Source organism: Capra hircus, chromosome 5 (genome assembly GCF_001704415.2).
Source record: "Capra hircus breed San Clemente chromosome 5, ASM170441v1, whole genome shotgun sequence".
Classification (NCBI taxonomy): Eukaryota; Metazoa; Chordata; class Mammalia; order Artiodactyla; family Bovidae; genus Capra; species Capra hircus.
The window spans coordinates 31298023-31319757 of NC_030812.1; the positions used below are offsets into that span (position 1 = coordinate 31298023).

Genomic DNA, 21735 nt, shown 5'->3' on the forward strand with positions numbered 1-21735 from the left:
CCTCGGTTTCATTATCTTGCAAAATTTGAAAACATACCAGTTTCTAAGCATTAGCTCACATCTAAATCTTCTTCAAGCTAATACTCCTGCTCTTCCTTATTGACAGATCATATTCAGAGCCAGTTCCAAAATCTAACAGGTATTTTTCAGTTCTGTTCTCTCAGGATGAAACTTCTGACTTGTCACTGTTGATCATTCAGTCCTTAACATCAGTTTTTTTCCCCCTTGGCTCTCACAACCTGCGTTCAGATGTTTCCCTGAAAACCTCTCTGATCATTGACACAAATATCACTAACATATCCTTCTGAGAAATGTTTTGGAATTCAAATCATGAGGACAGAGGGAAAAACATGAAGGTCAGTTAAAGATCAATGCACAGCTTCCCATGTCATTCCCAAATGTCATATATTGAGAGTAAGTACATGAAATATGTTGTGACCCATCTTGCCTCCTTTCAAAGTCCACTAGACAGACAACAGAGTTTTCATCAAAGCCAAAGCTTCAGCACTAAAGTTACAAAAGCCTACACTAAATAGAATCCACTGAGTCTTTTAAAAGTTTCAGTATGTTTTATTAGTAAGTCTAAAGTTGAGATTCAAACTGTGACCCCAGAGAATAAAGGACATCAGCTTTTCTGTCTCCTGGGCTGTCAGGCTCAGCCAGCCAATTACTGACTGCTTAATCTATACATGACCTTCTAAAGGTTTATATGTGGGAATCACTCACATCATGGGTTTTCCTAGCATAGTATTTAGAATCAGAGAGTAAAATAAATAAGGAGATGCCCAAGTGGTTGGGCTTAAGACCATCAGAGAGAAACTCCTCATACCTTTTGTTGAGGGTTTAAATGTCCTAGTGGCTAGTGGAAAAAAAGCAGGACCAGTCCTAAGCTGATAGGATGCATGTCCTGGAGCTTCAGGGGTTGTCATTTGTGAGGCTCTTACTGTGAGTTAGCAATAAAATAAATCATCTGAAGTTCCTGTAATTGGATTGTAAAAATATTGGTTCCTATGGATACAGAGACCTCTCAGCCTCAGGAAAGATAAGTACAACAGGAAGTCTGAGCCATAAAAAGCCCAGAGCTCAGTAATTTCATCCATGATTCTCTGAAGTTTTTTCTCTCTTTCTCTCCCTTCCTCTCCCACCTCCTCTCTTCTGATTACTTCATTCCTTCTTCTCAGTGACCTCTTTCTTGCCCTCTGAGATCACCCTGGGTCTTCTTTTCACCCTGGACTTTTTCATAGATTTTCTATGCCTGGACAATGAACCAGATTTAGACTTTCACATTTTTTATGCTGTGGGATCTATGTGTTCACCTCTCTGAAGTTACTTGGGATACACTGTCTGTCCAAGGTGACTTGTGTTGGGCAGTGGGAATGGGGATTTCATGTACTTAGTGTTCAAGCTTTGTATTAGCCTAGGCTCCCAGAGTCCAATGAACATAGAGTACAGAAGCTAGGCTAAGAGTGCAGGAATAGGGAGAATATAGGAAAGTAGATGGTAGAGTTTGCCTAACCACACGCACCTAAAAGGTTCATTTTTTTTTTAAACTCTTTCTTCAAGATTAATCAAATTTATATAGATGCCAAAGCATGGAGAAGAGAGGCAGAAATCAAGAAGAAATTTAAGAAAAAAATAATATTCAGTGATGTTAAATTGTTCAATACTTGCCTATTTTCATCCCTCTTTCTAGTTCCAGGGCCTCCCAGATACCCATGGGACTTATCCTACCTCTAACTATCCAAACTGCCCTGTTTGGGGTCATATCTTGTGGTCTCCCATGCTCAGAGAATAAAGAAAACATTGAGCCTCTCGGTTCCCCTTTTCATTAAGCCATCAGTCCCAGCACTATCACTGGGACTGTGATAATTAGCTATCACTTTTACTTTAAATATATATGTGCTAGCAAACTGTTAGGAATCTTTTGATATAATCTCATTCTCAAGGAATATTTCCCATCTATCTGTCTTTTTGGAAAGGGTACAACAAGGCACCCTTATTGCTGGGGTACTGAGCTTAAATTACAGCTCCATCACTTGAAACCTTTGTGGCTTTGGGCAAGTTGCCTAACTACCTTCTGCTTCAGCTCTTCATCTATTTTTCAAGAAGTCAAAAGATGAAGGATAAAAACAGCCAGTATCTTGTAATATTTCTGTGAGAAATAAGTAGGTTAATATATGTAAAGTGCTTGGGATAGTGTCTAACATCTGATTCACCTTATTAGCACTATCATCAATATTTTTCATTGGTTCTAGAGGTGTTACTGTTGAGCCTGATTCTAAGTGCTATCCCACATTTAAGTACATACTCATTCTAGTGGAATAGATGGTAGAACAACAGAATGAATATTAAAATAGCCCCCCAAATTCAGCATCCTGCTGATCTATGAAGTGTAACTGGGCAGAAGTATGCTCATATTGTCATTTTTACAAACTGATAAACTCACTTCTTATTAGGAACAACTTTCTGACTAACTTTTACATTGATCTCTCTTTTCTCTCTTTAAAGATGAATACATCTCTTCTTCTGCTATGCTGGATCTGGTCTCACCAAATCTTCAGTGCGAATAAGAGGCACTGTGATCTCTCTGGAAGGGTAAGTAAGCACAATGAGGCTTATAAAGAGCTGTGGAATAATTGAATCAATTATCTGCCTAACTCACCGAGAAAATTTTAGACACAGAAAAGTCCATATTCTTGCTGATAGTGGCCTCAACTTCTTTTACTATTTTGTTTTGGGTTTGCTAGTATAACTACCAGTGAGGTTGATTGTTTCCAACAGGATTTGACAGATGCAGAAATAAAGGGACTCAAAATTTATTTTATTCCTGCATGCTGTTTCCTTTCATTGCTATATTTGAGTAGATTTGAGCCATCTGTGCTGCATATTAGCCTGGTGGGAAGACCTGAGATATAAACTGAATCTAATAAGGTCCCACCATCAAGGAAGATAAATGAATATTCAATATTAATAGTGGAGAAGTGACCAAAAAGAACAAAGACTGAGAAGGTGACTGCTCTATAGGATTTAACTTATTGCAAATCCTTTGGGCAACACCAAAGTCAGACTTGGTATAAGGGCAAAGCTTGAGAATATAGAGCAGACTTATACCCTAAGGGGACTGATCAGAAAACTTTATGGTGTAACCAAGCCAGGCAAGATAGGCATTGGTAGATGCATAATTAAGGTCCATACCAGATTCTTCAGAGTTGTAATAGTATACAGTACAGTCAATGTTTCAAGTCACTGTCTTAAAACATCATAATGTCATTGGAGGGAAAAAGAAAGAAACACAATAACACATGCACTAACTACCAGATCAAGTGAGTGGTTCATGTGATGGTATACAGGGAAGAGTTATTTAATCACATCAAACTATGGAGAAAAAGTAAGATGGCAGGCACTGAGAGAGGGCATAAGAGGGCAGACAGACTGAAACCACAATCACAGACAACTAGCCAATCTGATCACATGGACCACAGCCTTGTCTAACTCAATGAAACTAAGCCATGCTGTGTGGGGCCACCCAAGATGGATGGGTATGGTGGAGAGGTCTGACAGAATGTGGTCCACTGGAGAAGGGAATGGCAAACCACTTCAGGATTCTTGCCTTGAGAACCCCAAGAACAGTAAGAAAAGGCAAAAAGATAGGACATTGAAAGATGAACTCCCCAGGTCGGTAGGTGCCCAATATGCTACAGGAGATCAGTGGAAAAATAACACCAGAAAGAATGAAGGGATGGAACCAAAGCAAAAACAATACCCAGTTGTGGATGGGACTGGTGATAGAAGCAAGTTTCGATGCTGTAAAGAGCAATATAGCATAGGAAACTGTAATGTTAGGTCCATGAATCAAGGCAAATTGGAAGTGGTCAAACAGATGGCAAGAGTGAACATCGACATTCTAGAAATCAGCAAAGATGGACTGGAATGGGTGAATTTAACTCAGATGACCATTATATCTACTACTGTGGGCAGGAATCCCTCAGAAGAAATGGAGTAGCCATCATAGTCAAAAAAGAGTCCAAAATGCAGTACTTGGATGCAATCTCAAAAATGACAGAATGATTTCTGTTCATTTCCAAGGCAAACCATTCAATATCAGAGTAATCCAAGTCTATGCCCCAACCAGTAATGCTGAAGAAGCTGAGGCTGAATGGTTTATGAAAACCTACAAGACCTTCTAGAATTAACACCCCCAAAAGATGTCCTTTTCATTACAGGGGACAGGGATGCAAAAGGAGGAAGTCAAGAAATAGTTGGAGTAACAGTCAAATTTTGCCTTGGAGTACAGAATGAAGCAGGGCAAAGGCTAATAGAGTTGTGCCAAGAGAATGCACTGGTCATAGTAAACACCCTCTTCCAACAACACAAAAGAAGACTCTACACATGGACATCACCAGATGGTCAACACCGAAATCAGATTGATTATATTCTTTGCAGCCACAGATGGAGAAGCTCTATACAGTCAGCAAAAACAAGACTGGGAGCAGACTGTGGCTTAGATCATGAACTCCTTATTGCCAAATTCAGACTTAAATTGAAGAAAGTAGGGAAAACCACTAGGCCATTCAGGTATGACCTAAATCAAATGTGTTATGACTATACAGTGGAAGTGAGAGATAGATTTAAGGGACTAGATCTGATAGAGCGGCTAATGAGCTATGGAAGGAGGTTCGTGACATTGTATAGGAGACAGGAATTAAGACCATCCCCAAGAAAAAGAAATGCAAAAAAGCAAAATGGCTGTCTGAGGAGGGCTTATAAATAGCTGTTTAAAAAAAGAAAAGTGAAAAGCATAGGAGAAAGGAAAGATATACCCATTTGAATGCAGAGTTCCAAAAATAGCAAGGAGAGTTAAGAAAGCCTTCCTCAGCTATCAATGCAAAGAAATAGAAGAAAACAACAGAATGGGAAACACTAGAGATCTCTTCAAGAAAAGTAGAGATACCAAGGGAACATTTCATGCAAAGATGGGCTCGATAAAGGACAAAATGGTAGGGACCTAACAGAAGCAGGAGATATTAAGAAGAGGTGGCAAGAATATACTGAAGAACTGTACAGAAAAGATCTTCATGACCCAGATAATCAAAAAGGTGTGATCACTCACCTAGAGCCAGACATCCTGGAATGTGAAGTCAAGTGGGCCTCAGAAAACATCACTATGAACAAAGCTAGTGGAGGTGATGGAATTCCAGTTGAGCTCTTTCAAATCCTGGAAGATGATGCTGTGATAGTGCTGCACTCAATATGCCAGCAAATTTGGAAAACTCAGCAGTGGCTACAGGACTGGAAAAGGTCAGTTTTCATTCCAATCCCAAAGAAAGGCAATGCCAAACAATGCTCAAACAACTGCACAATTGCACTCATCTCACACACTAGTAAACTAATGCTCAAAATTCTCCAAGCCAGGCTTCAGCAAGATGTGAACCCTGAACTTCCAGATGTTCAAGCCGGTTTTGGAAAAGGCAGAGGAACCAGAGATCAAATTGCCAACATCTGCTGGATCATGGAAAAAGCAAGAGTTCCAGAAAAACATCTATTTCTGCTTCATTGACTATGCCAAAGCCTTTGACTGTGTGGATCACAATAAACTGTGGAAAATTCTGAAAGAGATGGGAATACCAGACCACCTGACCTGCCTCTTGAGAAACCTATATGCAGGTCAGGAAGCAGCAGTTAGACCTGGACATGGAACAATAGACTGGTTCCAAATAGGAAAAGGAGTACATCCAGGTTGTATATTGTCACCTTGCTTATTTAACTTCTGTGCAGAGTATATCATGAGAAACGTTGGGCTGGAATAAGCACAAGCTGGAACCAAGATTGACAGGAGAAATACCAATAGCCTCAGATATGCAGATGACACCACCCTTATGGCAGAAAGGGAAGAAAAACTAAAGAACCTCTTGATGAAAGTGAAAGAGGAGAGTGAAAAAGTTGGCTTAAAGCTCAACATTCAGAAAACTAAGATGGCATCTGGTCCCATCACTTCGTGGGGAATAGATGGGGAAAGAGTGGATACAGCGGCTCACTTTATTTTTCTGGGCTCCAAAATCACTGCAGGTAGTGATTGCAGCCATGAAATTAAAAGACGCTTACTCCTTGGAAGGAAAGTTATGACCAACCTAGATAGCATATTCAAAAGCAGAGACATTAATTACTTTGCCAACAAAGGTCCGTCTAGTCAAGGCTATGGTTTTTCCAGTGGTCATGTATGACGTGAGAGTTGGACTGTGAAGAAAGCTGAGCGCCGAAGAATCTTTGCTTTTGAACTGTGGTTTTGGAGAAGACTCTTGCGAGTCCCTTGGACTGCAAGGAGATCCAACCAGGCCATTCTGAAGGAGATCAGCCCTGGGATTTCTTTGGAAGCAATGATGCTAAAGCTGAAACTCCAGTACTTTGGCCACCTCATGCGAAGAGTTGATTCATTGGAAAAGACTCTGATGCTGGGAGGGATTGGGGGCAGGAGGAGAAGGGGACGACAGAGGATGAGATGGTTAGAAGGCATCACCGACTCAATGGACATGGGTTTGGGTTGACTCCAGGAGTTGGTGATGGACAGGGAGGCCTGGCGTGCTGTGGTTCATGGGGTCACAGAGTCAGACACGATTGAGTGACTGAACTGAACTGAACTGATGGAGAAAAATAGGAATTACTTAGAAATTCTTAACAGGTAAGGGACAAGATAGAAAGAAAAGCAGCCTTTTGAAAATAGAGATCAGAGTTGTAATCATTACAACTTTTGTTAATAATTTGTGGAAGATATTAAAATACTATGCTTCTTTATTTTAGAAACACGAATATAATGATTGCCATAATTTGTTTTTTTTAGAATTAAAACCCCAAACATTTTAGAAATGTCTAGAACTTACCGGGTTCTCACTAAATAATGTTTGTTCTATTATTACATATTATGATGCGTTTGGAGAAACAAATGATTAAAAAAAAAAACTAAGAGGATTGAAATTAAAGTGAAAATGACAAAAGAAGTAGGATCTGAATTGAAAGGGAGGGCATAGGAAGCTTAGCAGATGCTTGAGCAAAGGTAGAAAGAGAGGTTGTCCCTGGGTTGCTCAGCAACAAGTATTAATATACAAGTCAACCTTTAGTAGTGAGTCCTTTTAAGGATAATGTATGAGCAGCATTAAAGATATGTGAATGCCAGATGATGGAAAACATTGACTGTCAAGTGTTGATTCAAAGGCTCCGTGTGGTAGACAGATTTCTTGCTCTGGGATCCTACATAATAGACTCAAATATTAACTTTAAATTGGGCATTTAGACAAGTTATATAATATCTTGGAATTTTCACTTCTGTTAAATGGATTCAGCAAGATCCTCCTTCATTTCTTCTACCTCATCCTCCAACATTAAAAAAAATAATAAACATACACAGACATACTCACATACAGGTATATTAACACATGCTTGCCCTTGCACCATTTAGTTTTCTCTACAAAGTAGAATAGGCAATGTATGTGACATGGCTAAAAGAAAGCAAAAATGATACAATTAACCAGTTATGTCCCTTGGATAGGTCTTGAAGAGGAGGAAGAGTCTAAGTGACACAGCAGAGAAGACAAATTTGGAACATTACACCAGGCGGTCTATTGCAACCCACAAAGTGTAGGAAAATTATTGAGCCTAGTTTCAGTTGAAAGAGTCTAAATTAGGTCTTGGTTCAATTTGGAAATATTTATGAATTTCTTCAGCAATTTCTGAAATTGAATATATGCCACAAAGTAATACCATGGTGAATTTGACCCCGAGTTAAGGACTCCAATAGAGTATTAACACAGGAATAAAGGATTCTAAAGGACAAAGAAGGGCATATATGAAACCTAAGCTAGTTAGGATGAAGCCTCCTCCCCTGTACTAATTATGTGTGATCAATAGAGTCTTCAAGGTGTTTTTCACATTAAAAGTTGATTTACTGAGGCAAAATTCACATAACATAAAATTAATCATTTAAAAGTGAACAATGTGATAACATTTAGTACAATCACAGCATTGTTCAACAACCACTTTTGTCTAGTTTCAAAACATTTTCATCACTCCAGGTAAAACTTGATACCTCTAAGTAGCTTCCTCCTAACTGCACCTGATTCTGGCCCCCGGCAACCATCAGTCTATGTCTGCCCCTAAGGATTTACCTGCTCTTTCATTTCATATAAATGAAAACATATAATATGTGACTTTTTTGTGTCTTCTTTCACTTAGCATGTTTTGGAGTATCACCCACATTGTAGCATGTATCACACTTAATTCCTTTTTTATAACTGAAAAAAGATTTCAGCTCTAATTTCCGCAGTTGCTGAATCATGTTGCACTCCTGTCAGCCATGTACGTGGATTCCAATTCCTCCATATCTTTGCTAAAACTTGTTATTTTCTGAGTTTTCTTTAATACCTAGTATGTGTAATATAGTATCTCCTTATGGTTTTTGATTCAGTTCAATTCAGTTCAGTCACTCAGACATGTCCGACTGTTTGCAACCCAATGAATTGCAGCACGCCAGGCCTCCCTGTCCATCACCAACTCCCAGAATTCACCCAAACTCATGTCCATCGAGTCAGTGATGCCGTCCAGCTATCTTATCCTCTGTCGTCCCCTTCTCCTCCTGCCCCCAATCTCTCCCAGCATCAGAGTCTTTTCCAATGAGTCAACTCTTCACATCAGGTGGCCAAAGTATCGGAGTCTCAGCTTTAGCATCATACCTTGCAAAGAATACCCAGGACTGATCTCCTTCAGAATGGACTGGTTGGATCTCCTTGCAGTCCAAGGGACCCTCAAGAGTCTTCTCCAACACCACAGTTCAAAAGCATCGATTCTTGGATGCTCAGCTTTCTTCACAGTCCAACTCTCACATCGTACTTGACAACTGCAAAAACCATAGCCTCGACTAGACAGACCATTGTAGATAAAGTGATGTCTCTGCTTCTTAATATGCTATCTAGGTTGGTCATAACTTTCCTTCCAAGGGCTAAGTGTCTTTTAATTTCATGGCGACAATCACCACCTGCAGTGATTTTGGAGCCCAGAAAAATAAAGTCAGCTGCTGTATCCACTCTTTCCCCATCTATTCCCCATGAAGTGATGGGACCAGATATCATGATCTTAGTTTTCTGAATGATGAGCTTTAAGCCAACTTTTTCACTCTCCTCTTTCACTTTCATCAAGAGGTTCTTTAGTTTTTCTTCCCTTTCTGCCATAAGGGTGGTGTCATCTGCATATCTGAGGCTATTGATATTTCTCCCGGCAATCTTGGTTCCAGCTTGTGCTCCTTCCAGCCCAGTGTTTCTCATGATGTACTCTGCATAGAAGTTAAATAAGCAGGGTGACAATATACAGCCTGCACGTACTCCTTTTCCTATTTGGAACCAGTCTATTGTTCCATGTCCAGTTCTAACTGCTGCTTCCTGACCTGCATATAGGTTTCTCAAGAGGCAGGTCAGGTGGTCTGGTATTTCCATCTCTTTCAGAATTTTCCACAGTTTATTGTGATCCACACAGTCAAAGGCTTTGGCATAGTCAATGAAGCAGAAATAGATGTTTTTCTGGAACTCTTGCTTTTTCCATGATCCAGCAGATGTTGGCAATTTGATCTCTGGTTCCTCTGCCTTTTCCAAAACCGGCTTGAACTTCTGGAAGTGCAGAGTTCACATCTTGCTGAAGCCTGGCTTGGAGAATTTTGAGCATTAGTTTACTAGTGTGTGAGATGAGTGCAATTGTGTGGTAGTTTGAGCATTGTTTGGCATTGCCTTTCTTTGGGATTGGAATGAAAACTGACTTTTTCCAGTCCTGTAGCCACTGCTGAGTTTTCCAAATTTGCTGGCATATTGAGTGCAGCACTATCACAGCATCATCTTCCAGGATTTGAAAGAGCTCAACTGGAATTCCATCACCTCCACTAGCTTTGTTCATAGTGATGCTTTCTAAGGCCCACTTGACTTCACATTCCAAGATGTCTGGCTCTAGGTGAGTGATCACACCTTTTTGATTATCTGGGTCATGAAGATCTTTTCTGTACAGTTCTTCAGTGTATTCTTGCCACCTCTTCTGTGTCCATAATCTGTTCTGTATGTCTCTGTCTCCTTATGGTTGTGGTGGTTTCGTTGCTAAGTCATGTCCAACTCTTGCAACCCCATCAGCTGTAGTCTGCCAGGTCCTCTGTCCACAGGATTTCCCAGATAAGAATACCAGAGTGGGTTGCTATTTCCTTCTCCAGGGGATCATCCTGACCCAGGAATTGAATCTAAGTCTCCTGCATTGCAGGTAGATTCTTTACCAACTGAGCTATGAGGGAATCCTGATTCAGTTCAGTTCAGTCGCTCAGTTGTGTCAGACTCTTTGTGACCCTATGGACTGCAGCACGCCAGGCTTCCCTGTCCATCACCAATTCCCTGAGCTTACTCAAACTCACGTTCATTAAGCCGGTGATGCCATCCAACCATCTCATCCTCTGTCATCCCCTTCTCTTCCCACCTTCAATCATTCCCAGCATCAGGGTCTTTTCCAATGAGTCAGTTCTTCACAACAGGTGGCCAAAGTATTGGAGCTTCAGCTTTAGCGTCAGTCCTTCCAATGAATGAATATTCAGGGCTGATTTCCTTTAGGATATACTGGTTGGATCTCCTTGTTGTCCAAGGGACTCTCAAGAGTCTTCTCCAACACCACAGTTCAAAAGCATTAATTCTTTGGTGCTCAGCTTTCTTTATAGTCCAACTCTCACATCCGTACATGACTACTGGAAAAAACAAAGCTTTGACTAGATGGACCTTTGTTGGCAAAGTAATGTCTCTGCTTTTTTAATATGCTGTCTAGGCTGGTCATAACTTTTCTTCCAATCCCAACTGCTGCCCCACAAATCGATTCCTCACTACCATCTTTCTAGATTCCGTATATATATGTGCATTATGATTATTTTTCTCTTTCTGACGTACTTCACTCTGTATAATAGGCTCTAGGTTCATCCAGCTTGTTAGAATAGACTCAAATATGTTCCTTTTATGACTGAGTAATATTCCATTGTGTATATGTACCATAGCTTCTTTGTCCATTCAGCTACTGATGGACATCTAGATTGCTTCCTTGTCCCAGCTATTGTAAATAGTGCCCATTGAGGTACATGTGACTTTTTCAATTTTGGTTTCCTCAGGGTATACACCCGGTAGTGAGATTGTTGGATCATATGGTAGTTATATTTCTAATTTTCAAAGACATCTCCATACTGTCTTCTGTAGGGCTATATCAATTTACATGCCTACCAACAATACAAGAGAATTCCCTTTTCTCCATACCTTCTTCAGCATTTGTTGTTTGTAGATTTTTTTCATGATGGCCATTCTGACATGTGTGAGGTGGTTTTTGATTTGCATTTCTCTAATATTGAGCGATGTTGAACATCTTTTCATGTGTTTATTAGCCATCTGTATGGCTTTTTTTGAGAAATGCCTGTTTAGGTCTTCTACCACTTTTTGATGGGGTTGTTTGTTTTCCTGGTATTGAGTTGCATGAGCTGCTTGTATATTTTGGTAGTTAATCCTTTGTCAGTTATTTCATTTGCTGTTATTTTCTCCCATTCTGAGGGTTGTCTTTTTACAATGTTTATGGTTTCCTTTGCTGTGATGCATATAAGTTTTTAATTTTGATGAGGTCAACTTTGTTTTTCTTCAGTCACTTATGCTTTTGGTAACATATCTTGGACTAGCCATTACCTAGTCCAAGATCATGAAAAGTTATTTTTATATTTTACTTTAAGAGTTTTATGGTTTTAACTCTTATATTGAAAATTTGGTTATTGATCCATCTTGATTTAATATTTGAATATGGTTTGAGGATAGTGATCAGTTTCATTCTTTTGCATGTGGATATTCACTTGACTCAGCACCATTTGTTGTAGAAACTCTTCTCCCTTTATTGAATGGGCTTGGTACCAATGTGAATTTGCAACAGATTTGGGTGGATTTTTTTGAGGGGGGGCTCTCAAATCTGTTCCATTGGTCTATAAGTTTATTATTATGCCACTAACACAATGGTCTGATAACTAAAGCTTTGTAGTAAGTTTTGAAATCAAGAAGTATAAGTCCTCTAACTATGTTAATTTTTTCAAGAATTTTTGGCTATTCAGGACTCGTTGCAGCTCCATATGAATTTGATGGTCATATTTTCCATTTCTGCAAAAAGAAAAGGTCATTGAAAATTTGATAGGAATTACATTGAATCTGTAGATTGATTGGGTATTACTGACATCTTAATAATGCTAAGTCTTCCAATCTCTGAACAGGGAATTTTTCCATTTGTTTGGATCTTCTTTAACTTCTTTCAGCAATGTTTTGTGTTTTCAATGTTCAACCCTTTCACTTCCTTAAGTTTATGGCTAGGTGTTTTATTCTTTTGGATTCTTTTGTAAAAAAAAAAAAATTCCCAATTTCTTTTTCAGATTGCTCATTTGTGGCTTATTGAAACACAACTAATTTATCTGTTTGTTTTTATGCCCTGCAACTTTGTTGAAAGTTTTTATTAGCTCCAGTAATTTTCATGTATTCTTTGTGATTTTCTATATATAAACTCATGTCTTTGCAGTTTTATTTATAATAGCCAAGATACGGAAGAAACCTGTGACTGTTTTTGGTGAATGGCTGAAGAATATATTGCACACATATAAATATGTACACACACACACACACATACATACAGTGGAATACTATTAAGCCATTAAAATGATGAAATCTTGCCATTTGCAACAACATGTATGGATCTGGAGACTATTATGCTAAATTCAATATGTCAGATAAAGACAAATATTTTATAATTTAATTTATGTGGAATCTATAAAACAAAGCAAATGAACATAACAAAACAGAATCATAGATACAGAGAACAAAAAAGGTGATTGCCAGAGGGGAAGGGAGTGGGGATAAAGGAAATAGTTGAGGAATATTAAGAAGTACAAACTTATAATTAAAAATAAATGAGTCACAAATATAATATGATACTGCTTATGCATGAAATCTAAGAAAAAAGGTACAAATGAACTTATTTATGAGGCAGAAATAAAAGTTACAATAGGGAGGCTCCTCCCCTCTGGCAGTCACTTTTTAACAAAAGGTGTATCTATGATTCTGTTTTGGTATGCTTTTTCATTTGCTTTGTTTTATAGATTCCACATAAATTAAGTCATAAAATATTTGTCTTTATCTGACTTACTGAATTTTGCCTAATACTCTCTAGACCCATCCATGTTGTTACAAATAGCAAGATTTCATCCTTTTTAATGGCTGAATAGTATCCCTCTGTGTGTGTGTGTGTGTAGAAAGCAAACTTATGCTTCCCAGGGTGTAAGTGGGGGATGAATTGGGAGATTGGGATTGACATATACACACTATATATATATATAATAGATAATAAGGATTTACTGTATATATAGCACAGGGACCTCTATCCAATACACTGTAACGACCTACAGGCGGAAAAAGAGTGAATATATATATAATGTATCACTGAGTCACTTTGCTGTATACCTGAAACTAGCACAACAGATTGAGAATACTCCAATAAACATTTTTTTAATATAATAAAATTGGGACGTCAACAAAAAATAAAAAAATAAATGAGTCATAGGACTTAAATGTACAGCATTGAGAATGTTGTCAATAACAATGTGATCACTTTGCATGGTGACAGAGGATAACTAGATTTGTTGTGATCATTTTGGTAATGTATAAAAAAATTGAACCATGTTGTACACCAGGAACTAACAGTGTTACAAGTAAATTAAGATTCAAAAACAAATAATCAAATAAACAAGCAAACTCATAGAAAAAGAAATCAGATTTACGGTTCCCAGGGCTGGAGATTGGGGGATAAGGAGTTTGATGAAAGTATAAGCTTCTAGATATAGGATCAATAAATACTAGGCAAAACCAATACAATATTGTAAAGCAATTAGCCTCCAATTAAAATAGATAAACTTATATTAAAAAAATAATAAATACATACTAGGGATATGATGTACAAGATTAATATAATTGACTGTTATATGGTATAGTTGAAACTTGTTAAAAGTGTAAATTCAATAATCATCATCAAAAGGAGAAATATTTTTTCTCTTTTAACTTTGGTATGTATATGAGATAATGAATGCTAACTAAACTTATTATTGGAATCATTTCATGATGTATGTAAGTCAAATTATTATACCCTAAACTTATACAGTGCTTGTCAATTATATCTCAATAAAACTAGAAGAAAAAGTTCTGGTTAGAGAATTAAGGCCATAAAATGATGTAAAAGGCATCCAAATTAGAAATGAAAGGAAGAATGATTCATTACAAAGGACATGATTTTATATATAGAATATTAAATCATTCTTGCAATCCTGGGATAAATACCACTTGACCATGGTGTATGATCCTTTTAATGTATTGTTGAATTCAGTTTGCTATTATTTTGTTGAGGATTTTTCCATTTATGTCTATCAGTGACATTTACCTGTAATTTTCATTTTTTTTCTGGTGTCTTTCTCTGATTTGGGCATCAGGGGTTGCTAATCTAGACTAGGTTCAAAAGTATTCTTTCCTCTTCATCTTTTTTTTTAAATAGTTTGTAGAGAATAGGCATTAACTCTTCTTTAAATATTTGGTAGAATTCACCAGTAAAGCTAATTGGTTCTGGACTTTCGTTTGTGTGAATTTTTTTTCCTGACTCATTTTCACTACTAGTAATTGGTCTGTTAATATTTTTAATTTCTTCATGATTCAGTACTGGTAGAATGTGTGTTTCTAGGAATTTGCTCATTGTTTTCTAGGTTGATTTGCATTGTCATATTAATTTTAGGTGTACAGCAAAGTGAATCAGGTAGATATATACACATATGCATGTTTTTAGATTCTTTTCCCATAGATGTCATTATAGAATATTGAGTAGCGCTCCCTGTGCTGCGCAGTAGGCCCTTTTAGTTGTCTATTTTATGTAGAGTAGCGTATATTCATCCCCATCTCCCAATTTATCCTCCCACCCCTTAAACCCTGGTAACTATAAGTTTGTTTTCTACATCTGATTTTCTATTTTGTAAATAAATTCATTCGTATGCTTTTTTAAAAAACCCACATATAAATGCCATCATATTACATTTGTCTTTGTCTACTGTTCTTCACTTAATATGACAATCTCTGGGTCCATCTATGTTGATGAAAATGGCCTTATTTTATTCCTTTATGGCTGAGTAATATTTCATTGTATATATGTACTACATCTTCTTTATTCATTCCTCTGTTGATGGACATTTAGGTTGCTTCTATGTCCTGGCTATTGTAAATAATGCTGCAGTGAACATTGTGGTACATATATCTTCTTGAATTATGGTTTTCTCCAGGTATTTATGCCCAGGAGTAGGATTGTTGGATTATATGATAGCTCTATTTTTAGTTGTTGTTTTTTTTTTTTTTAAGAAACTTCCATGCTGTTTTCCATAGTTGCTGTACCAGTTCACATTTCCACCAGGTGTAGAAGAGTTTCTTTTCTCCATACCCTGTCCAACACATATTGTTTGTATAGATTTTTTGATGATAGCCATTGTGATCAGTGTGAGGTGACATCTCAATTGTAGTTTGATTTGCATTTCTCTAATGATTAGTGATATTGAGTATATTTTTCATGTGCTTTTTAACTGTCTATATTTCTTTTTTGGAAAAATGTCTATTAGATCTTTTGCCCATTTTTTGATTGGATTGATTTTCTGACACAAGCTGCATGAGATGTTTATTTACTTTGGAAATTAAACTCTTGTTGCAGATATTTCTTCATTTGCAAATATTTTCTCCTATTCTGGGGTTGTCTTTTTGTTTTATTTATGGTTTTCTTTGCTGTGCAGAAGCCTTTAATTTTAATTAGGTTTCATTTGGTTATTTTTGCTTTTATTTTCATTACTCTATGAGGTGATATTACCATGATTTATATCAAAGAGTGTTCTGCCTCTGTTTTACTCGAAGAATTTTATAGTGTCTGGCCTTTCATTTAGGTCTGATCCATTTTGAGCTTATTTTTGTGTATGGTGTTGGAGAATGTTCTAATTTCATTCTTTTACATGTCTGAATTTCCTGGATTCTTGAGGAGGCTGTCCTTTCTCCATTATCTATTCTTGCCATTGGTGATTTAATAGGTAATTTGATAGGGATTGTACTGAATCTGTAGATTTATTTTGACAATATTGATTCTTCTAATCCAAGAACATGACATATTTTTTCCATCTGTTTGTATTATCTTCAGTTTCTTTCATGAGCATCTTACAGTTTTCAGAGTATAGGTCTTTTGTCTCCTTAGGTAGATTTATTCCTAGGCATTTTTCATTGTTGATGCAGTGGTAAATGGGACTTAATTTCTCTTTCTGATATATTTTGTTTTTAGTATATAGGAATGCAAGTGATTTCTGTGCATTAATTTTGTATCCTGCAACTTTACTGCATTCATTGATGAGATCTTACAGTTTTCTGGTAACATTTTTGGGATTTTCTGAGAGGCTTCCCAGGGTGGCGCAATGGTAAAGAATCTGCCTGCCTATGCAGGAGATGCAGGAAATGCGTCTGAATTGGGAAGATCTCCTGGAGTAGGAAATGGAAACCTACTCCCGTATTCTTGCCTGAAAAACTTCCATAGGCAGAGGAGCCTGATGTGCTACAGTCCATGGGGTTACAAAGAGTCAGATACAACTGAGAAACTGAGCACCACCATGTCATCTGCAAACTGTGACAGTTTTGCTTCTTTTCCAATTGGGTATCTTTTATTTCTTTTTCCTCTCTGATTGTCGTGGCTAGGACTTCCAGTACTATGTTGAATAAAAGCGCCATTAATGGATGTACTTGCCTTTTTTCCTGAATTCTATGCTTTCTGGACCTAAATGTCTGTTTTCTTTCCCAGGTTAGGAATATTTTCAGTTATTATCATTTCAAAATTACTTCTCTGCTCCTTTGTCTCTCTGTTCTTCTGGAATCCTTATGATGTGAATGTAAGTATGCTTGATGTGTCTTAAACTGTAATTTTTAAATTCGTCTCTCTTTGTTCTCTTCTTCTTACATGATTTCTACTACTCTGTCTTATATAGTTTGCTTGTTCATTTCTCTGTTTCATCTAAACTACTGTTGCTTCTTTTTAGTGTGTTTTTTATTTTAGTTATTATATTCTTTGGCTCCGTTTGGTTCCTCTTTATATTTTCCAACTCTGTTAAACTTCTCACTGTGGTTATTCATTCTTCTCCCAAGTTTGTTCAGCATCTTTATGATTAAGTCCCCTATTTAAGAAAAAGTTCCATTCCAAGCATGTGTTCATAGGTCCAACAAAGTCAGCCTAGGTATCCAACTAACACAATTGGCTATATAGTACTATACTATAATAGGTTTATAATATTTTTGCACAAATAATACATGAAAATTAACACAAAAAATAAAATATTTGTAATCTAATAGTACAGTACCTTGCAAAGTACCATAGTACCTTTCTCCAAAGAAGACATCAGATGGCCAATAAATGCATGAAAAGATATTCAATATCACTAGTTATTAAAAAAATGCAAATCAAAACTACAATGAGATGTCATCTCACACCAGTCAAAATGGCCATCATCAAAAAATTTACAAACAATAAATGCTGGAGAGATTGTGGAGAAAAGGGAACCCTCCTACATTGTTGGTGGGAATATAAATTGATACAGCCACTATACAGATTCTTTAAGAAACTAAAAATAGAACTACCATATGATCCAGTGATCCCACTCCTTGGCATATATCCAGAGAAAAATACGGTTTGAAAAGATACCTACACCCTGATGTTCATTGCAGTGCTGTTTCCAATAGCTGAGACTTGGAAGCAACCTAAATGTCCATTGACAGATGAAGGGATAAAGAAAATGTGGTTTGTATATACAGTGGACTATTACTCAGCCTAAAAGGGGATTAAATAATGCCATTTTCAGCAACTTGGATGGACCTAGAGATTATCATAATCCTTGAGGTAAGTCAAACAAAGAAACACAAATATGTGATATCACTGACAAGCAGAATCTAAAAAATGAAAAAAAAAAATGATGCAAGTGAACTTGTTTACAAAACAGGAACAGACTCTCAGAGAACAAACTTATAGTTACCAGGGGGAAAGTGTTGAGGGGAGGGATAGATTGGGAGTTTGGGATTGATATGTACCCACTGCTATATTTTGGCAAAACCAATACAATATTGTAAAGTAAAAAAAAAAAATAGATGATGAACAAGGACCTACTGTATAGCACTGGGGATGTTGCTCAATGTTGTGTAATAACCTAGATGGGAAAATTATTTGAAAAAGAATAGATAATTGTGTATGTATAACTGAATCACCTTAAGAGACAGCTGTTCCCCCAAGTTTATTACAACATTATTCACAATAGCCAAGATTTTGCAGCAAACTTAGTGTCTATTGATGGGCAAATAATTAAAGAAATATATAATGGACTGTTACTCATCATCAAAAGGAAGAAATCCTGTCATATTTGACATAGTTGGACTTAGAAGGCAGTATGTCAAATGAAATGAATCAGAGGAAGAAAGACTCTGAATGATCTCACTTATATGTGGAATCATAAAAGCTTAACTCATAGAAATAGAAAGTAGATGGTACTTAGCAGAGGCTTAAGGTTTGGGGAAACAGGTTGATTTTGATCAAAGGTTACAAACTCATAGTTACAAGATAAGTAAATTCAAAGGATTTAATGTACAGCATGGTGGTTATAATTAACAACACTGTATTGTGTACTTGAATGTTAAGATAGTAGGTCTTAAGTTTTATCACCACACACAAAGAAAAGGTAATTTCATGAGGGGATCTGTTGTTACCACTGATGTTATTGTGGTAATCACTTTGTAACATATGTGTGTGTGTGTGTGTGTATATATATATACACTTATGTGTGTGTATAAAATAAACATGTTGTACACCTTAAAGTTACATATATTCTGTCAAATACATCTCAGTAAAGCTGAGGATGAGGGGAGTTTTGTCCAGTAAGTCTAAAGTCTTAGTGCCTCAGGGACAGTTTCTGTCCATTTAAGTTTTCTTTTATGGCCCATAATTGCATATTTCTTTTGTGTGCATCATGATTTTTGGTTTAAAACTGGACTTATATCGTAATGTTATAACCCTGAAAATTAGATTTTTACTCTTTTCTATTTTTTATATCTGAAGGTTGTAGTCAACTATTGTTCAATAAATTTTCCAATTTATTTTTGCAAAAGCAGTTCAGTGTTGTGTGTGCTCAATGAAGTATCTTTCCCTCTAGCTTGTGTTTAACTAGTACTTTGCCAGAGATTTTTTTGAATGCTAAAAGGTAAAAATTTTAAAACACCACCCTCCTCTAGTCTTTGCAGATTCACTCCATGCTGAAGCATTCATTTAGTATTTTCCCAGATAGACTGTTAACAATTCTTAGACTTCCCTCCCACTTGCAGTGAAACTAGGGATCAGCCAGACATGAAAGCATAAGATCGACTCTGGTCTTCTCTGAGCGTGAGTGCTACTGGACATGCATATGGCTTTTAAAATTCCCTAGTAGATACAACCAGTTTTGAATGCTCTAATTTAATTTCCCAAAGAAACTCTCTTTCTAGATTTTCTTCTCAGTCTGTTGATGGTCTGTTGTATGTTTTAATCAGAATCTTTTGCCCGAGGCAGCTACAGATTTCTCATTACTCTTATAACATTTTCAAGCAATATGGGCCACGTTTGAACCCTGTGTGATTTCATGTGAAACAGAGACAGAGCACCTTGAATAGGTCCTTCAGGTAGTTCTCAGACAAGTCAAAATACACTAATTTGTGAGTGAGTTATGGCTCCCTCCAGACCTTAGACCATGGTTCCACTCTAGACCATCTTCAGGCTGGCCACTGGACCTAGGATGGGGTTAGGCAAGGGTAAATAAAAGTGCCACAAAGCTTTCCTCCTATTTTTAAGTTGCCCTTTTCTTGGTTCAGTGTTTACTTGGTTGCTGTGCACCTTTGGTTGTTTCCCAGAGTACCAAAAAAGTTAGTCCTGACAGCTTCTGCCTGGTTTTGTTGTTTCTGTAGAATAAGAGCTTGGCACTCCATACTCTGCTGTTTTGCTGAAAGCATCCCCTGTTCCTTTTTTTTTTGTTTCTAGACTGGATTTCTCTAAATGGCCTTGGGGAACCACAGCACTATCACTGAGTTCATTCTCCTTGGACTGTCTGCAGACCCCCATGTCCAGGCATTATCCTTTGTGATCTTCCTAGCAATTTACCTCCTGACTGTGCTGGGGAACCTGACAATGATGCTGGTGGTCAGAACCGATTCTCACCTCCACACTCCCATGTGCTTCCTGAGTCACCTTTCTTTCCTGGATTTTTGCTTCTCTTCTGCCACAGTACCCAAGATGCTGGAAATTCTCCTGTCTCAGAAGAAAACAGTCTCTGTGGAGGCCTGTCTAGCTCAAGTCTTCTTTGTGTTTGACTTGGGAGGCACTGAAGCCTGTCTGCTCTCAGTTATGGCCTATGCTGCCATCTGCCACCCTCTGCTCTAGGGCCAGAAGATGAGCAACCAGCTCTGTAAAGGTCTGGTGTTAGGTTCCTGGAGCCTGGGTTTTCTGGATGCATTCATCAACATCCTTCTAGCTATGGACTTTGACTTCTGTAGGGATCAGTTTATCCCCCACTATAGCTGTGAGCTGCCCTCTCTCTTTCCCCTTTCCTGCTGTGATGTCTCCACCAGTTTCACTATTCTGCTCTGCTCTAGTCTCCTGCATGGGCTAGGAACCTGTTTCCTAATCATACTGTCTTACACGCTCATTGTTTCTACCATCCTAAGTATCAGCTCCTCTTCATATAGAAGCAAGGCCTTCTCCACCTGCTCTTCCCACCTCACTGCAGTGCTCCTATTTTATTGTTCAGTTTTCCTTCGCTATATAGTGCCAACCTTGGGCTCTCCACAGGAGTTGATCTTCTCTGTACAATACAGTGTGATCACTCCCTTAATGAATCCCCTTATCTATAGCCTGAAGAACAATGAGGTGAAAGCAGCTATGAAAAGGACATTTAGAAAATATCTCCATTGCTAGAAGGTGATGAAGAGTTATCTTACTATAGCAGGATATCTTGTTAATTAATAATAAAGTAATTTCCTGATTATTCCAATATTGGACATGAGAAAAGCATCTTAAAATTCATAAAGGTATTTGGAGTACAACCCATAGGCTCATACTAATCTTAGGACCTGGCTTCACCTACCAGTGGGTGAGAAACAGCATGAAGTCTTCTTGACCTTGACCTCATCCACCAGTAAACCAACACTAGCCCCACCTGGGATTAGTGGGATTGACAGTCACCCACCTCATGACTGTCCTCCTACCAACCAGTTACTGGCAGCCTCCACATGAGACAGGGCCTAGAAAACAACCAAACCAGAGACCAGTCAAGCCTACCAGACCTCCCACATAGTCAGCCTACCACAACAGAAGGACCCATTCAACACTCATAGCGGGGAACCGTAAGGTATACAGCTTGGATGAGGAGAGGGTAGCACACTACTGCATGCATAGGCCGTCTCCTACAGAGGGCCGCTTTTCCAGAGTTTGGAAATGCAACCAAAATACGAGATACACAAAAATACAAATGGCAGCTTAGGCAAAATGAAGTGACAGTTTCAAATGAAGAAAAAAGATTAAACCCCAGGAAAAGGACTAAATGAAATAAGG

General features: G+C 37.8%; 1 pseudogene; it reads left to right on the top strand.

The window, feature by feature from the left end:
* On the top strand, positions 20182 to 21099 carry LOC102174275 (annotated as a pseudogene).